Here is a 15733-nt window from a genome sequence, read left to right as displayed (position 1 = left end):
CTACAAAGTTCTAGAAATAAAAAAGAAACGTAAGAAAATAATTAGACTGTCCTAGAAATTATTTACAAGAAATAAACCGCCTGCTTCTAAAAAAAATCTGAAAGGAAACATCAAAGGCGCTTCCGCCATTTATAAAAATGTAAAAGATGCCGGCCGAAACAAGCGCCGCGCGAATTCGTCCACCCTTTTTCATTTTCTCATTATATAGTTGCGTATTGTAACGTTTTTCATATTTATTTACATTCTTTTTTATCGTGAGATGAATTAATAAACGCACACAAATTACGTTTACACAAATCATTTATATACCTAAATAAAATTCTACAAAGTTCTAGAAAAAAAAGAAACAAAAGGAATAAATAGACTTTCCTAGAAATTATTTACGAGAAATAAACCGCCTGCTACTAAAAAAATCTGAAAGGAAACATCAAAGGCGCTTCCGCCATTTATAAAAATGTAAAAGATGCCGCTCGAAGAAAGCGCCGCGCGAATACGTCCACCTTTTTTCATTTTCTCATTATATGGCTGCGCATTGTAACGTTTTTCATATTTATTTACATTCTTTTTTATCGTGAGATGAATTAATAAACGCACACAAATCATTTATATACCTAAATAAAATTCTACAAAGTTCTAGAAATAAAAAAGAAACGTAAGAAAATAATTAGACTGTCCTAGAAATTATTTACAAGAAATAAACCGCCTGCTTCTAAAAAAAATCTGAAAGGAAACATCAAAGGCGCTTCCGCCATTTATAAAAATGTAAAAGATGCCGGCCGAAACAAGCGCCGCGCGAATTCGTCCACCCTTTTTCATTTTCTCATTATATGGTTGCGTATTGTAACGTTTTTCATATTTATTTACATTCTTTTTTATCGTGAGATGAATTAATAAACGCACACAAATTACGTTTACACAAATCATTTATATACCTAAATAAAATTCTACAAAGTTCTAGAAAAAAAAGAAACGAAAGGAATAAATAGACTTTCCTAGAAATTATTTACGAGAAATAAACCGCCTGCTACTAAAAAAATCTGAAAGGAAACATCAAAGGCGCTTCCGCCATTTATAAAAATGTAAAAGATGCCGCTCGAAGAAAGCGCCGCGCGAATACGTCCACCTTTTTTCATTTTCTCATTATATGGCTGCGCATTGTAACGTTTTTCATATTTATTTACATTCTTTTTTATCGTGAGGTGAATGAATAAACACACACAAATCATTTATATACCTAAATAAAATTCTACAAAGTTCTAGAAATAAAAAAGAAACGAAAGAAAATAATTAGACTGTCCTAGAAATTATTTACAAGAAATAAACCGCCTGCTTCTAAAAAAAATCTGAAAGGAAACATCAAAGGCGCTTCCGCCATTTATAAAAATGTAAAAGATGCCGGCCGAAACAAGCGCCGCGCGAATTCGTCCACCCTTTTTCATTTTCTCATTATATGGTTGCGTATTGTAACGTTTTTCATATTTATTTACATTCTTTTTTATCGTGAGATGAATTAATAAACGCACACAAATCATTTATATACCTAAATAAAATTCTACAAAGTTCTAGAAATAAAAAAGAAACGTAAGAAAATAATTAGACTGTCCTAGAAATTATTTACAAGAAATAAACCGCCTGCTTCTAAAAAAAATCTGAAAGGAAACATCAAAGGCGCTTCCGCCATTTATAAAAATGTAAAAGATGCCGGCCGAAACAAGCGCCGCGCGAATTCGTCCACCCTTTTTCATTTTCTCATTATATGGTTGCGTATTGTAACGTTTTTCATATTTATTTACATTCTTTTTTATCGTGAGATGAATTAATAAAGGCACACAAATTACGTTTACACAAATCATTTATATACCTAAATAAAATTCTATAAAGTTCTAGAAAAAAAAAAGAAACGAAAGAAATAAATAGTCTTTCCTAGAAATTATTTACGAGAAATAATAAAAAATCGGAAAGGAAACATCAATGACGCTTTCGCCTGAAAAAAGCGCCGCGCGAATACGCCGAATTTTTAAAATTCCATAGTAGCTGGACAGGACCGACATAGGGAACCATTTTGCGAATTGACAGTTTCAGTATTTTCAGTCCTCATCTCCAACTCAATTTTTATACCAAACAGCATCCACATCCGTCACCGGTATGATACGAAAGTCCTACAAAATTCAGAAACAATTGAACGTACCTCGTACGTATACACATGTAACGTATTTTTGTTCTCACTTTTACCTTAAACTTGTTAAATATCTTTCAGCGAATGCATTTTATAAAAAATAAACTCAAAAACGCCAAATTTATTCAAATCAAATTGTTAGTAATCAAAATTATCGTAAGCCGAATAAGAAAGATTCCAATAGATTTGATTCATGCAGTTAATTCCATTCGGTTGATTAGTTTGAACAGCTAATTATTTGTTGACGTTCAGATTCATCATGGCAAAAGCGTGAGCCAGAAGCGTGTGAACTGATGCGGTGTTGCCGGAGTTATATAGAATCGTAATTTTCCTCAAATATTTTAATATTGATGTGTTTTCGTACAGTAACTTGATTTTTAACAAAGAGAAAAATGTTTAATAAAAAATTATACTAAATAACTTATTTACTTAATCCTGTTACCTTTCTCTTTCTTTCTTTTGATGTGTTACTTTTTATATACGAGGGCTGCTACTTAAGTTTCGAGATAAAAAAATTGAAACACATATTTATAATTGGACATGGTTTTATTGTGTTTCAAAATATTTTCCATTAAGATCAATACATTTTTGTATTAGTTTGAATCAATTCCGCTCCAAAACACGTTGAAAAACGTTGACCTCGCAACTTATCTTTGTCCCGTCCCTATTTTTTGATCAAATTGAATGTTTCAAATTGCAATGTATGATGACACATTCTGAGTACGTTCCACGAATAAAAAATGTCAAACTTTATGATGCCAATGTCAGATTTGACATATTCGCTGGTCATGTCTTACAACTTGTGTAGCAACCCTCGTATTTGTCTTAATAATTTCTTTTCGGCTTTAAACTGTGTCTTAATAATCAATCAACTTATTTATATCTTGTTCCAGCCCTCCATCTTGAGTTAAAGTCATTTTTAAAGCTTTTAATCTACTCTATTTTTTATTATAGTTTTATCTTCGTATATTTGAGTTATTATTTAGAGGCAACTGTACGAAGAGTGTTTGAAATATAACCAAACAACCACCAAATAACTTGCTTTATAGTTTAACCGAAAAACTTGGCCGAATATTTCCCGAATATCGATGAATAATTGTAGATTTGGCAAACACGTATTATCGAAGAGCTTGACCGGCATCGGTTGCACTCCCTCGCATGGCACACGCGATTGTCGTAAAAATAGGTATCGTCGGCCCCTGGCTGGAAATTGTCAGATGCACTACGGCGCACGCACGAATCCTCAAAACGCATTCACTACTCGATAACTGACACAAATCGCACCGATAAGATTTACTATTTAGCCCTACGGACTAATTGAAAAATGTCAAGGACGAACCGTTTATCGATATTTTTGCGCACAATGTTTGATTATTGACGCGAAATTTGAATTTTAAAAATTTTTAAATAAAACAAATTATACGCCGAAACTAAAATGATAATCGATATCGATCAATAATCGTATTTATCCGTGGTAAGGTTGTTAAACCCAATCTGTGGGAATGTTTCTCGTATTCGAATTATTTTACATTTTTTTTCGTGGTTAAAGCCTTATTGAGAAAACTACTACTACTACTTGGGTTTATATTCTCACAATTAGATCGATTATTATCGAATCTCGTTGTTTGGGAACATTCACTAGAGGTTTATTCTCATAGATACGTGGTACATAGAAGGAAAAGTCATAAATAAAGAAATTTTTTCAACAAATTTTTTCAGAACGTCTGACTAAAGTTCAATTTATAAACTTTTCGTACGCGTTCAACATAAATTAAATATATTAAGAAACAATCGATTTCGCGTCGGGAGATGCCCAATTTTTGTGTTCCAGCACCTAGCCAAAAAAAAAGCGCAGACGCAGAAACAATAACCAAATTCAACCATTTTCTGTTACTGTGAATGGCGAGCGCTACAGCGTAATGATCGACGATTTTTTCTGTCCAAAATGGAAGAATTGGACATGCCACTCGGCCCAATTGAGAGCTGCCTTCGGTGAAGAGTTTGGGGCCCGTGAATTGGCCGCCTGGATCGTGTGATTTAACGCCTTTGGACTATTTCTTGAGGGGCCATGTCTACAGGGATAAACCAGCAACGATTTACGCATATTGAAACGTTTATTCGTGAAATACCGGCCGATATGTTGGAGAAATTGTTCCAAAATTGGACTTTGCGCATGGGATATCTAAAGAGGAGCCGTGGGCCCGTGAATTGGCCGCCTGGATCGTGTGATTTAACGCCTTTGGACTATTTCTTGAGGGGCCATGTCTACAGGGATAAACCAGCAACGATTTACGCATATTGAAACGTTTATTCGTGAAATACCGGCCGATATGTTGGAGAAATTGTTCCAAAATTGGACCTTGCGCATGGGCTATCTAAAGCGGAGCCGCGGAGCCAACATTTGCATGAAATCATCCTCAAACATTAAATTATAACGATCGTTCAATCGATTCCAATAAATATTCCATCAATTTTTTCAAAATCGAATAGATTCCAAAAAATCCCTGATTACAATAATTGTTTTCCTAATATTATTTCGAAAATGTAATTATACATCGCAGAAAAAGTAGACACAGATGTTTACACCGATTTCTATGATAGAAATAATGTAAAAACTATGCCACTAAACTAGCTTGAACTTAGATACTATTTTTCTCATATGTTCATGTATCTTTGGGATACTAGACAGTAACGGACTCGGCGATTTTGGCAATAAATAAAATATAGTACACAATCTCGAGTATGGGGACGTGTATAACCTTACATTAAAACCAAGAACGGCCGCTAAAAATGAGGAAAACCACCGGAAAAACTTCCAAAAATTGTTATTTCGTCTACAGGTTTGCCGATTGCATTTCCGGCCAAAACAAACTGTGTCCCGCTTGTCCCGATTTTGTTAGGTTTAAACTGAGGTCTTCAAACAGGTTTCCGCCAACTAAAAATTGATTAATTATCACACAATCCTCAATAATCTAGTGTGTATGACCTTTTTACCAAACTGGCCGGTTTGTCCGGCTATTCGATTTGGCGATTTGGCAACCCTGCGTGGAAGGGATTCGGTATTTCGATATAATGTATTTAGAGCGTGAAAAGTGTCTTAAAATTGGGAGAAATGGAGAAATAATCGTACAAGTACGAAATAGAATGGAAAATTTCCATGTAAAAGGTTAATGAAAACTTTCTTTTCGCATGTATCATGAAATAGCAGGATCTATTGACCAGAATGGCAAGTGACCTTTTTCGGAAATGTAATATAGTAAAAACAAAATATAAAAAAACCTCTTTTGTGGATGTTCCTCAACATTTCTGGAGTCGTCGCTTCATTTGGTCAACCACTGAGATGCTGGTCTTCGTATTTAATCAATATATTGAAGGCTACCAAACAATATGGCGTCTTCAAACTTGAAACATCTACTGTACAGATTGTGTAATACAGTGGAGAGTTTCAAGCAACTACCGCCATCTCTAGGACAGGCCAAGTACTTCAAATATGTAGAGATCTTCGACGCTATTGACAAAATACCAATTTTTCCGAGTTCAAAAACTGCCGGTATACCGAAAATCATTTCTATTGGTTTTCGTGTCAAGTTGAAACTCTCGGTTCCTGGACTATTTTGTAATTTGACTGTCGCGCCTCTAAATGGATTGAAACGACAACACTTCGTAATTAGTAATCATTAATCAGTGTCAAAATAATGAAGGAAACTCCAAAATTGTATCTATATAATATAGCTAATAATTATCTGGATACACTTTTTTTTATCATTTGATAAATGCTGTTATTGTTGTTTTGGTCCGTCTCTGTTTTCCTCACATCGTCGAGTTAATATTAATGAGCCCAAACACTAAATTAATCTAAATTATAGAGAATTTCAGATTCCAATGTGTTTATTGGGAGCAGGACAAAATCATAAACAAATACATTTCATACCGGTGGTATTGGATAAATAGTCGCCTTTTCGAGACAATTTTTGTTTATAGATCACTTTGGAAGAGAACATTCAAATTGATATAATGAAAATTTCCTTAGATTCTCCACGTTTTTTAATGGATGTCCCTTAAAATAAAACAGAGTGAACAGTTTCTCGAAATTGATTAAACAAGAGCTCCAAAAATGTAATTAGTGACAATCATGAGAGCAAATTGGGAAACCAGGATATGGTAAAATGGAATAGAACACTGGATAATGATCTCTGAAGTACCTAGCATGACCTAAAGATGGCGATAGTTTCAATTTTGAAGACGCCGCTTGTATTTGTTTGACAGCTGTCAATAATGAACGTTTCCGGTGAATTTGTTAACATGAAAAAAATTACGCACGATCTGCGAAGACCACCATCGACCAAATGAAGTGACGACTCCAGAAAATCGAAGAAAATCCAATGGATAAAAAGGCATTTCAAAATATGCGATACATCGCACATTAACTCAAAATTTGGACATGAGAAAGCTGTGTCGAAGCGTTTGCTCACAATGGAAAAAAAAACAGCGTCGTGGGGATGTTTCCATCGAGTTGTTGGCAATGTTTCACAGAAAAATTGGATGGACTGAACAGGGAGAAGGGAGGCTCAAAAGGAGACGAAGACCGTTCCATCTGTAGGAAAGGTCGTGGCGTCGGTTTTTCTTTTTTGGGATGCGCGTGGGATAATTTTCATTGGCGATCTTGAGAAAGGAAAGCCAGAAATCAACAGATTTAGATCCTTCGGATTATTTTCTATTCGCAGACTTGAAAAACTGGTTCGGTGGTTAAATATTTTCCAACAATGAATATGCGATATCGGCAATTAATGGCTATTTTGAACAGCTTGACGATTCATTTTATAAAAAGTGTATCAAACATGGGATTATTACGTTTAAAAACAAATATATTTGGTAATTATACACTTTCGCGGTCACCTGGTTTTTTTGGCTCTAGAAAAATCGAAAAATGGATGGATTTTAATGATCTTGGTCTCGAAATGTTCCATTTTACGGCGGATTTATAAAAAAAAATACGAAAATTAAAAAAAATAAATATTTTTTACAGTTTCATGACTTTAAATGCAAAAAAAAAATGACTTTCTACATATAATCCTTCGTAACTGTTTCTGACGTCGTGGAATCAAGTTCGTATATTTTTTTTCGCAATTTACATAAAAAAATGAATATTTTGAAAAAAAAAAAAAAGTTTTTCTACTATTTAAGGTTTAAAACTATTAAAAACCGCAAATTCAGCCACTACCCCCGTGTTTTTCATAAATTCGTCGTAAAATGGAACATTTTGAGACCGAAATTATAAAATTTATCTATTTTTCGATTTTTAATGGTCCAAAAACTATTAACTTCGAAGAATATAGTACGAAACTATTCACGAAAATTGATTGTTTTTCATCGATTTCATTTTAAGCTACAAAAACTGAAAAAATCATTCTTTTTGGATTTTTTTTTTAAATTGTTTATTAATTTATGTAGAATACAAAAAAAAATATAAGAACTTTATCTGATAATGACATAATTTTTTGTAAAGGATTATTTTGCAAAAACCGTTTTTTTTACGATTTAAAATAGTAAAACTACGATAAATTTTCATTCCAGCTATTTCTACTAATTTTTTTTATAAATCCGCCGTAAAATGGAACATTTCGAGACCAAGATCATTAAAATCCATCCATTTTTCGATTTTCTAGAGCCAAAAAACCAGGTGACCATTTTTCCCAAAATTGGTGTGTGTTTTCTTTGTTGTGCCAGGTACTTCTTGAACCAACCTCGTACATTATGTATTACACTTTTCATTTGAAAAGGAAAACGGTTTCCGAAAGCAAATGACGTTTTGTTTTTAAAGAAAAATGACGTTACATGTTTTCGAAGACACGTGAAAATTTATTTTCAAAAATGACAGTTTTCAAAGACAAACGACATTTCGTTTTTAAAGATAAATGAAAATCCTTTCGAATAGAACAGTATTTTAAGTCAAATGATAGTCTGTTGAGCCCCAACCGACCATGATAAACTTTTTTTGCGTTTTTACACTTCACACGGAGTTGTGGATCCAAGGAAAATAAAGGACAATCTTATTCGAATTAAAAAGGGTGAAAAATGATGTTTTCTGTGTGCTATTCGATCTGGGCCCGAAGGAAAACGTGAAAGTAACACAAATAAAAAAAAATAATCGAATATTATTTGAATTATGTTCGAGATAACGAAGAAAATAAAATACGTCCTGCAGGACCGCTCTGGGTTGCTGGTAAAATTCAGTTGCGGGCCTATAGACCTCAACGGGGTAAACGGTATTCGATTTTTCACATCTTCTAACTCTGATATAGAGCGTTTAATTAATTAAAGCTTCTCTGAAGAATAAATCACGGAGGTAACTCCCAAAAACATCCCTGGAATGAACCTCGCAATTTCAAAGTTCGCTCAGTCATTTTAGAAACTTTCAAATTCACTCTGGGAGCTGCATCGTGATACTTCACTTAGTTATGCGGATGCAGCTCCAACAGGACTCTAAATCCCGCATGGCTCTAAGTACAATAGGCACGTAGAGACAATTAGTTAATGTTTTTTCAGTTTCCGATATTATTATCGCGATTTCGTGTTTAACACTTGACGTCGCCTCGTATATCTCGAAACGTGTTTTTCAAAATGACGCTCATTAATTTCGAGTATGTTTCTTACACCCTTTTGCACAATTTCGACCGAACATACTTTTAGTGTTTTCGTATTTTGTTGACTAATATCTGACCTAATTTTTCGACTTCGGCAACAAGTTCCTGCTTTTAGCACATAACAAGATGTAAACAAATAAATCGAGCGAGACTTCGAAAATATATACCGAGTGAGTCAAATAAAATACAACTACACTTAATCGCTGTTAATTATAATATTATTATAAATAACTCCTAAAACTCCTAATAACGAACGAATTTATCAGTTAATCAACGGAAAACAAAAATTATTGCGTTTAAGTTGGCTTGGTTCGAACGTGGGCGAAAACAGGTAGATTCACCTTTTCGCACCAGATAAACCCACGCGTCCATTATATTATTATACGTCTTCTTTTTTTCTTGCAATCGTCAATCATAATATGCTATATTTAATCGTTTATTTAGGTCACCCGGTCGTTCGGAAAAGTAATACACAAAAGGAAATTTGTTTTTTTATAAGTTTAAAGTCGCATCAACTACAAACGTTACGTCAGTTCACAATTTGTGACACAATTGAGTGTCTTTAGATATTTGATCGAATTTACGATATTTAATTGTTTTTTTTTTGCCGAAAACCGATTTTATTTATCAATATCATCTCCTTCAAGAGCAAAACAATCGTTTTTCTAACTTCTGGATGCCACTCTTGTCTATAATATCATAATAAGTTTCATTTCAAATGAATTTCTTACTGAAAAGCATTTTTTTGAGCCAGTAGTCACTGGGGGCCAGATCTGGACTATACAGTGGATTCCACCACCGTTGTTATCGACCACCGTGAATCGTTGTATTGTCTTAGTGAAACTGCGGTTGTTTCTTCGACATACGAAGCCGTTTTTCCTTGATTTTTGCATTCAAACTATCCAACAACTCTACGTAGTATTCGATATCGATAGTCGATGTACAATATTTCAAAATACTGAAGCCACAACCTTCCCAACTGACTGTTTTGCCTTCGAACGCGGTTCTCTGGCTGCATTCCACTCAGATGATGATCGTAGTGATTCCGGAGTGATGTAATGGATCCAATGTCACGTATCGACGCTAAAAAACTGGTTTATTACATTTAAACATGGCCATCATCAACATGTTGTTGTTTCTGATCGATTTTGAGTAAACGCGGCACCCACTTTGAAATAAGCTTTCTCATGGTGAAATGTTGAAGCATTATTGTGAACCAACTGCCTTCTGATATCTTTATGATCTCAATTATCTCACGCAATTCGAATTCACTATTTGATTTAACCAGTTTGTGGACTTTTTTGATGTTTTCTGGAGTAACCACCTCAATAGGACGACCAGAACTTTGACTATTATCGGTGTCTGTACCACCACGTTTAAATTCAGCAATCTTCCATCAGTTTCCATCGCAGAGCTTCATCTGCCATACAATTTCCTGTTGGTTTCTGGTTTTTGTCTAATTTATAGCCTTTCTACGACACGATTTCCAATTCTTCTAGCTCTTCCCCAATATCTCGATCTTCTAAGCCTTTTCATTCAAATCTTCCTTCTTATTATTATTTTTTTCTCGTGTTGCCTCTATTAAATCTTTCTCACAACGAATAGAGTGTCTAACCACCTCCCGCTGAGCCAGGTTTAGCTTTACGATTGATTCATTGCCTCTATATACACCCGAACTGATTCCCTCTGATTACTGTCCCTTAGCTTGAAAAATTATTTGGTAGAAAGCAATTTCCGGCCAATAAAGGTAGAGACAAGGACATAAAGAAGTAAAAATATAAGTATCAAAATCCTCAACTACATTTTATATGGATTAAAATAATCCCACGCGAGTTAAACGAATGTATATGTAATTTTCCTTATAATAAAATCGAAATATAGAATAAATTTACGCCCCCTCAGAAAATGAAGCAGGTTATATTGTAAACAAAACAGGTCGGTATCTAAAAGAATAATTTTACTTTACGTTGCTTACATTGGGTATAGAGGTTTAAAGCAACATATTCTGACCGAAATAGCTCAAATTCATCGATCTTTGGAGTAGCTCGCATATCTGTAGATCGGCTCCGAATCATCCCCCATCAACCGAGGATCTCCTAGACTATGTTACCCGGAGGAAATCCAGAACAATCGCAATGGACATATCGAAGATTTTTGACGGGGTTTAACATGCCAAGATCGTACGGTTTGTCTTCGTCAATTGAAGCTTTCCCAAAGACCGATCCATCTAGGTCGCCATCGATGGACGTACCTCAAAAAGGTTTAAGGTTGGTATTGGTTGTCCCTTATTCTCGTTCTTCTTATATCAACGATCTTCTTGACAAAATTGCAAACAACCTTCGGCGTCGATAGCTCAGTGGTCTCGTCGTTCATATCAGCCGCCCCCAGTAAACTCGGCTATCACCAAAATCTGTAGGCGGCATCAGATCAAAGAAGGTTGGCATTGCAACTCAGGATTTGGTCCAGTCTGGACGTAATAGAGGCAACAAGAGAAAACGTTAATAATAAAAATGATGATGAAGAAGACTAGGAAGATGTCCAGGTATAGTCTCGTCACTGAATTAGACAAAAACTTGGATCATTCTTCAATACCAAAAAACTATATATTTCGCAACAGCTTCCAATCCTTCAGATCAGTTAATCTTCGGAGTATTGTTGACACATTTGGAGCTCGGTTGCCAAGAATATCCTGAGGATGCACGACTCAATACAAAAGAGGGAAATTTGACTTAGAAGCGATCCAAAATTGACCAGAAACTGTCACAACTTGAAGCACAGAACTGATTATTACCAAGACAGATTCTCATCGGAGATGTCCAACATTATAACACACCAGTAAGATCTACTCAACGGGAGGACTATTACAGAATGTTAATTTATCAAGAAACCTTCTTTTGGAGAGGAACCAGCCACCAGGTCACGTCTTTCCTAAAAACTAGAGTAGCATCTCCACACTGCGAACATCTGTAGGCGGCATCAGATCAAAGAAGGTTGGCATTGCAACTCAGGATTTGGTCCAGTCTGGACGTAATAGAGGCAACAAGAGAAAACGTTAATAATAAAAATGATGACGAAGAAAACTAGGAAGATGTCCAGGTATAGTCTCGTCACTGAATTAGACAAAAACTTGGATCATTCTTCAGTACCAAAAAACTATATATTTCGCAACAGCTTCCAATCCTTCAGATCAGTTAATCTTCGGAGTATTGTTGACACATTTGGAGCTGGGTTGCCAAGAATATCCTGAGGATGCACGACTCAATACAAAAGAGGGAAATTTGACTTAGAAGCGATCCAAAATTGACCAGAAACTGTCACAACTTGAAGCACAGAACTGATTATTACCAAGACAGATTCTCATCGGAGATGTCCAACATTATAACACACCAGCAAGATCTACTCAACGGGAGGACTATTACAGAATGTTAATTTATCAAGAAACCTTCTTTTGGAGAGGAACCAGCCACCAGGTCACGTCTTTCCTAAAAACTAGAGTAGCATCTCCACACTGCGAACATCTGTAGGCGGCATCAGATCAAAGAAGGTTGGCATTGCAACTCAGGATTTGGTCCAGTCTGGACGTAATAGAGGCAACAAGAGAAAACGTTAATAATAAAAATGATGACGAAGAAAACTAGGAAGATGTCCAGGTATAGTCTCGTCACTGAATTAGACAAAAACTTGGATCATTCTTCAGTACCAAAAAACTATATATTTCGCAACAGCTTCCAATCCTTCAGATCAGTTAATCTTCGGAGTATTGTTGACACATTTGGAGCTGGGTTGCCAAGAATATCCTGAGGATGCACGACTCAATACAAAAGAGGGAAATTTGACTTAGAAGCGATCCAAAATTGACCAGAAACTGTCACAACTTGAAGCACAGAACTGATTATTACCAAGACAGATTCTCATCGGAGATGTCCAACATTATAACACACCAGTAAGATCTACTCAACGGGAGGACTATTACAGAATGTTAATTTATCAAGAAACCTTCTTTTGGAGAGGAATAAGCCTGTGGAATCAGCCACCAGGTTACTTTTTTACGTTTTCACCCTTTTGGGGTTGCTTTTTAATTGAAAAGACGTTTCTCAAATATATTTTACAATTCAACAATATTATTTAATCGTGGGAATAGAAAGAGATCGATTGAAAAAAGTTTCTTCGTCTATAGATATTCTACTCCCATCCTGCAGTTCCCAACCTTTTATTCTTTCAAATAACAACCGACAATTCCCGTTCTTGCGAAACTCGTTTCGCCCTCGCAAAAATTAATAATACCGAGTTCGTTAGTTGATCATTCAGTTTCCTAACGACCTTGGTAACACGAACGTCTATTCTAGATGAAAATGCGGAAAATCGAATTTCGCCATTATCGCGTTTTTCTTTTTTTTTAACCGCGCTATTGTTTATAATAATTTCTGTTTATCTGATGTCATCGAGAAACGTGCGTAGGCGATCGGTATGTTTTTTTTTTATTATTATTACAACAACAACTTTCAAAATCCTTCAAAACATTTTAATTTTTGTTCTTACATCGTTAATTGTTTTTATACAGCGACAATTCTTCAACAACAATATCCTAAACGTACGAAACGTTTTCCAATTTGTTTTCAAGCACAGATTTTTATGAAAATTTGTAATTAGGCTTCGCAATCGAAGAAAAACTCGTTAAAACGAAGAAATAAACACTACGAGGGCCGAAAGAAAATTTTTATCATCATGACGCGCAGGACTGAGATTTCAACTTTTGACCCGTGTTGTGTATACAATTTTTGTTCATACCCCTCCCAATAGGAAAGATAGTACGTACTTTCGACCAAGGTACGAAGTAAAATTATTTCTGACAACTTAAAATATCTTAACGGGGCCTGGAAGGCTTTAATAAGATATCTTGCGTGAGCTCGGCTCTAATATTGTCCAGGGTCTCCAAATGGTGATCTTTCGAACCAAGAAAACAAAAGAAGTCTAGTGGAGGACGTTGAACTCGTGATGAAGGCCGAGTAAACGAGCGAAATCTCTTGGTGGAGCTTCCAAGGATCCTTGATTTCCATCTTGACGCGATTGACCCTTTGTTTCAAACTTGCCGTCGTGTCCTGGTTGTGTTGATTGGTTTTCGTCTTAAACCTTTTCTCGACCATCTCTAGGAACATCGTGTGTCACTTGTCCTAGAGAGGGAGACAGATTCAAATGTCCTGTCACTCCAGAATCTCGGGATTCACTTTGGCGCGGTCCGCTGTGTTGCTAAGACTCCTCTTTATCTATCTATCGTCTCTGTGATGAAAAAAATATGAAAATTATGTTGAATATTTATGATGTCTTCTGTCTATTCGTTTGCAAGCTTTAAAAGCATTAAAATTGTTAATTTTCATTACTTTTAACAACAGAATTTTTTTTTAATTCAATCAAACTTAATTACAACCGAAAAACGTAAAAATTTCTTTCAAATTAGGGGGCTACCCTAATTTTCTACGATAATAATAATAATGATAATAATTTAACGTGATAATCAAAAACATTCTCCAGTTATAAAAGTTTGTTTATCTACTGACAGCTGTTTAACGTTGTTGCGCGTGGGTGTGTTATGAATCTGAAATAATGTAATTACGATTGCCTAATACCTTGAATAAAATTTGATCTTGAAAACATACGTGTACTTTCAAATGAACCGCATAAAATCAATTCAAAAATTTTACCGATCTTCATTTCGATACACCATTTTTTTTTTTTTTGGGAAATATTCCAAGTTGAACGTTAAATCATCTTTTCGTCGGCTTTTGATCTTGTAACCAATTTATTTCAACGAAAATTCGAGGTTTCCCAACAATTTACGTAAGCCGCTTTCATATCTGTCTTAAAATTATTTAATTCAACCCTGAAGTAGATAGCACGTTCGAAGGAACTGAATTAATCGTGTAATCATCATTTATGATCCCCCGACAACTTTAAATACGAAGGTTAGCTGATAAGTCTTTAAAAAGTTTTGTTTCTTTATTAGGTTGATAAGTTTTTAGACAACCCTCGTATATCTAAGTAACAACCAAAGGCCCTGATCATGTACTCTGTCAGCATGGTACAGGATATTTTCTACTTTGGTTTGAAGACGGAATATTGCGTTCCCAGTATATCAATCCCCCAATAATTTGCCTGAGTTTCAGCAGGAGCTTCCGACACAGCTTAAGGCACACTGCAGATCAGACGCTGACCATAACGCGCTCCATTTTCCTTTAATATATTTTATAACTTTCTTTCTTCAAAATCCCTTTAATTTTTACCAGATCTCCGGTCGCCTTAACTCCAAAACATCCTCAAACCATCAATGCTACACAGGTGAACTGGTCCCTTTACCACTGACGGAGAGCGTGCCGAGACGCACCCGCTTAATTATAGGAAATTGGACCTTGGGATTTTTTTTAATTCAAATTAATGTTAGATCAAATAATTTGTATCAGAAAACGTTTCCGTCAGAGCCAAAGGTTTATCTCAAATAGCTCCGTACTCAATGATAATCTGTCAAAATGTCAAAACAAGCGACTAGATTCTTCTAGAATCTCGGGATTTGCTTCCGTTCCGAATGAACAATTCTAATGAATTTTCATAATATAACAGAAGTCCGCATGAATTTTAAATTCATAAACGTCAATTTCGGATATAGATTCAGAGAGAAAAATATTTTTTTTTTATTACGATAAAATCGGGAAATGAACGTTTGCCAAAATTTTGGAAAATAAAATAAAATTTTTGATTGTAATGTGTTATTTAAATAATCTAGTTGGCAGTTAAATTTTATTATAGCAATAGTATTAAATTTCTAACAATTTCGCATTTACTACACAATAATTTTTTCTCGAAATGTATATATAAATAAATTATAGTCCATTCGTTTAAATATTACCTGAATTAATATAAT

The 15733-nt window shown here is 35.0% G+C and overlaps 1 protein-coding gene across 4 annotated transcripts in view; it reads left to right on the top strand.

Moving 5' to 3' along the window:
- LOC130894712 (myocardin-related transcription factor B-like) overlaps nt 1-15733 on the top strand; it is a 62998-nt gene that overhangs the window by 31345 nt on the left and 15920 nt on the right. Inside the window, exon 1 of one of the 4 annotated variants that reach the window (XM_057801666.1) lies at nt 13160-13285. The exons of the other annotated variants lie outside the window; for them this stretch is intronic. The gene's annotated coding sequence lies outside the window, so the exon portion shown is untranslated. Of the gene's footprint in view, nt 1-13159; nt 13286-15733 lie in introns of those variants that run through there. 4 annotated transcript variants of the gene reach the window in all.

Source organism: Diorhabda carinulata, chromosome 6 (assembly GCF_026250575.1).
Source record: "Diorhabda carinulata isolate Delta chromosome 6, icDioCari1.1, whole genome shotgun sequence".
Classification (NCBI taxonomy): Eukaryota; Metazoa; Arthropoda; class Insecta; order Coleoptera; family Chrysomelidae; genus Diorhabda; species Diorhabda carinulata.
This window is presented reverse-complemented; position numbering and strand designations above follow the sequence as displayed.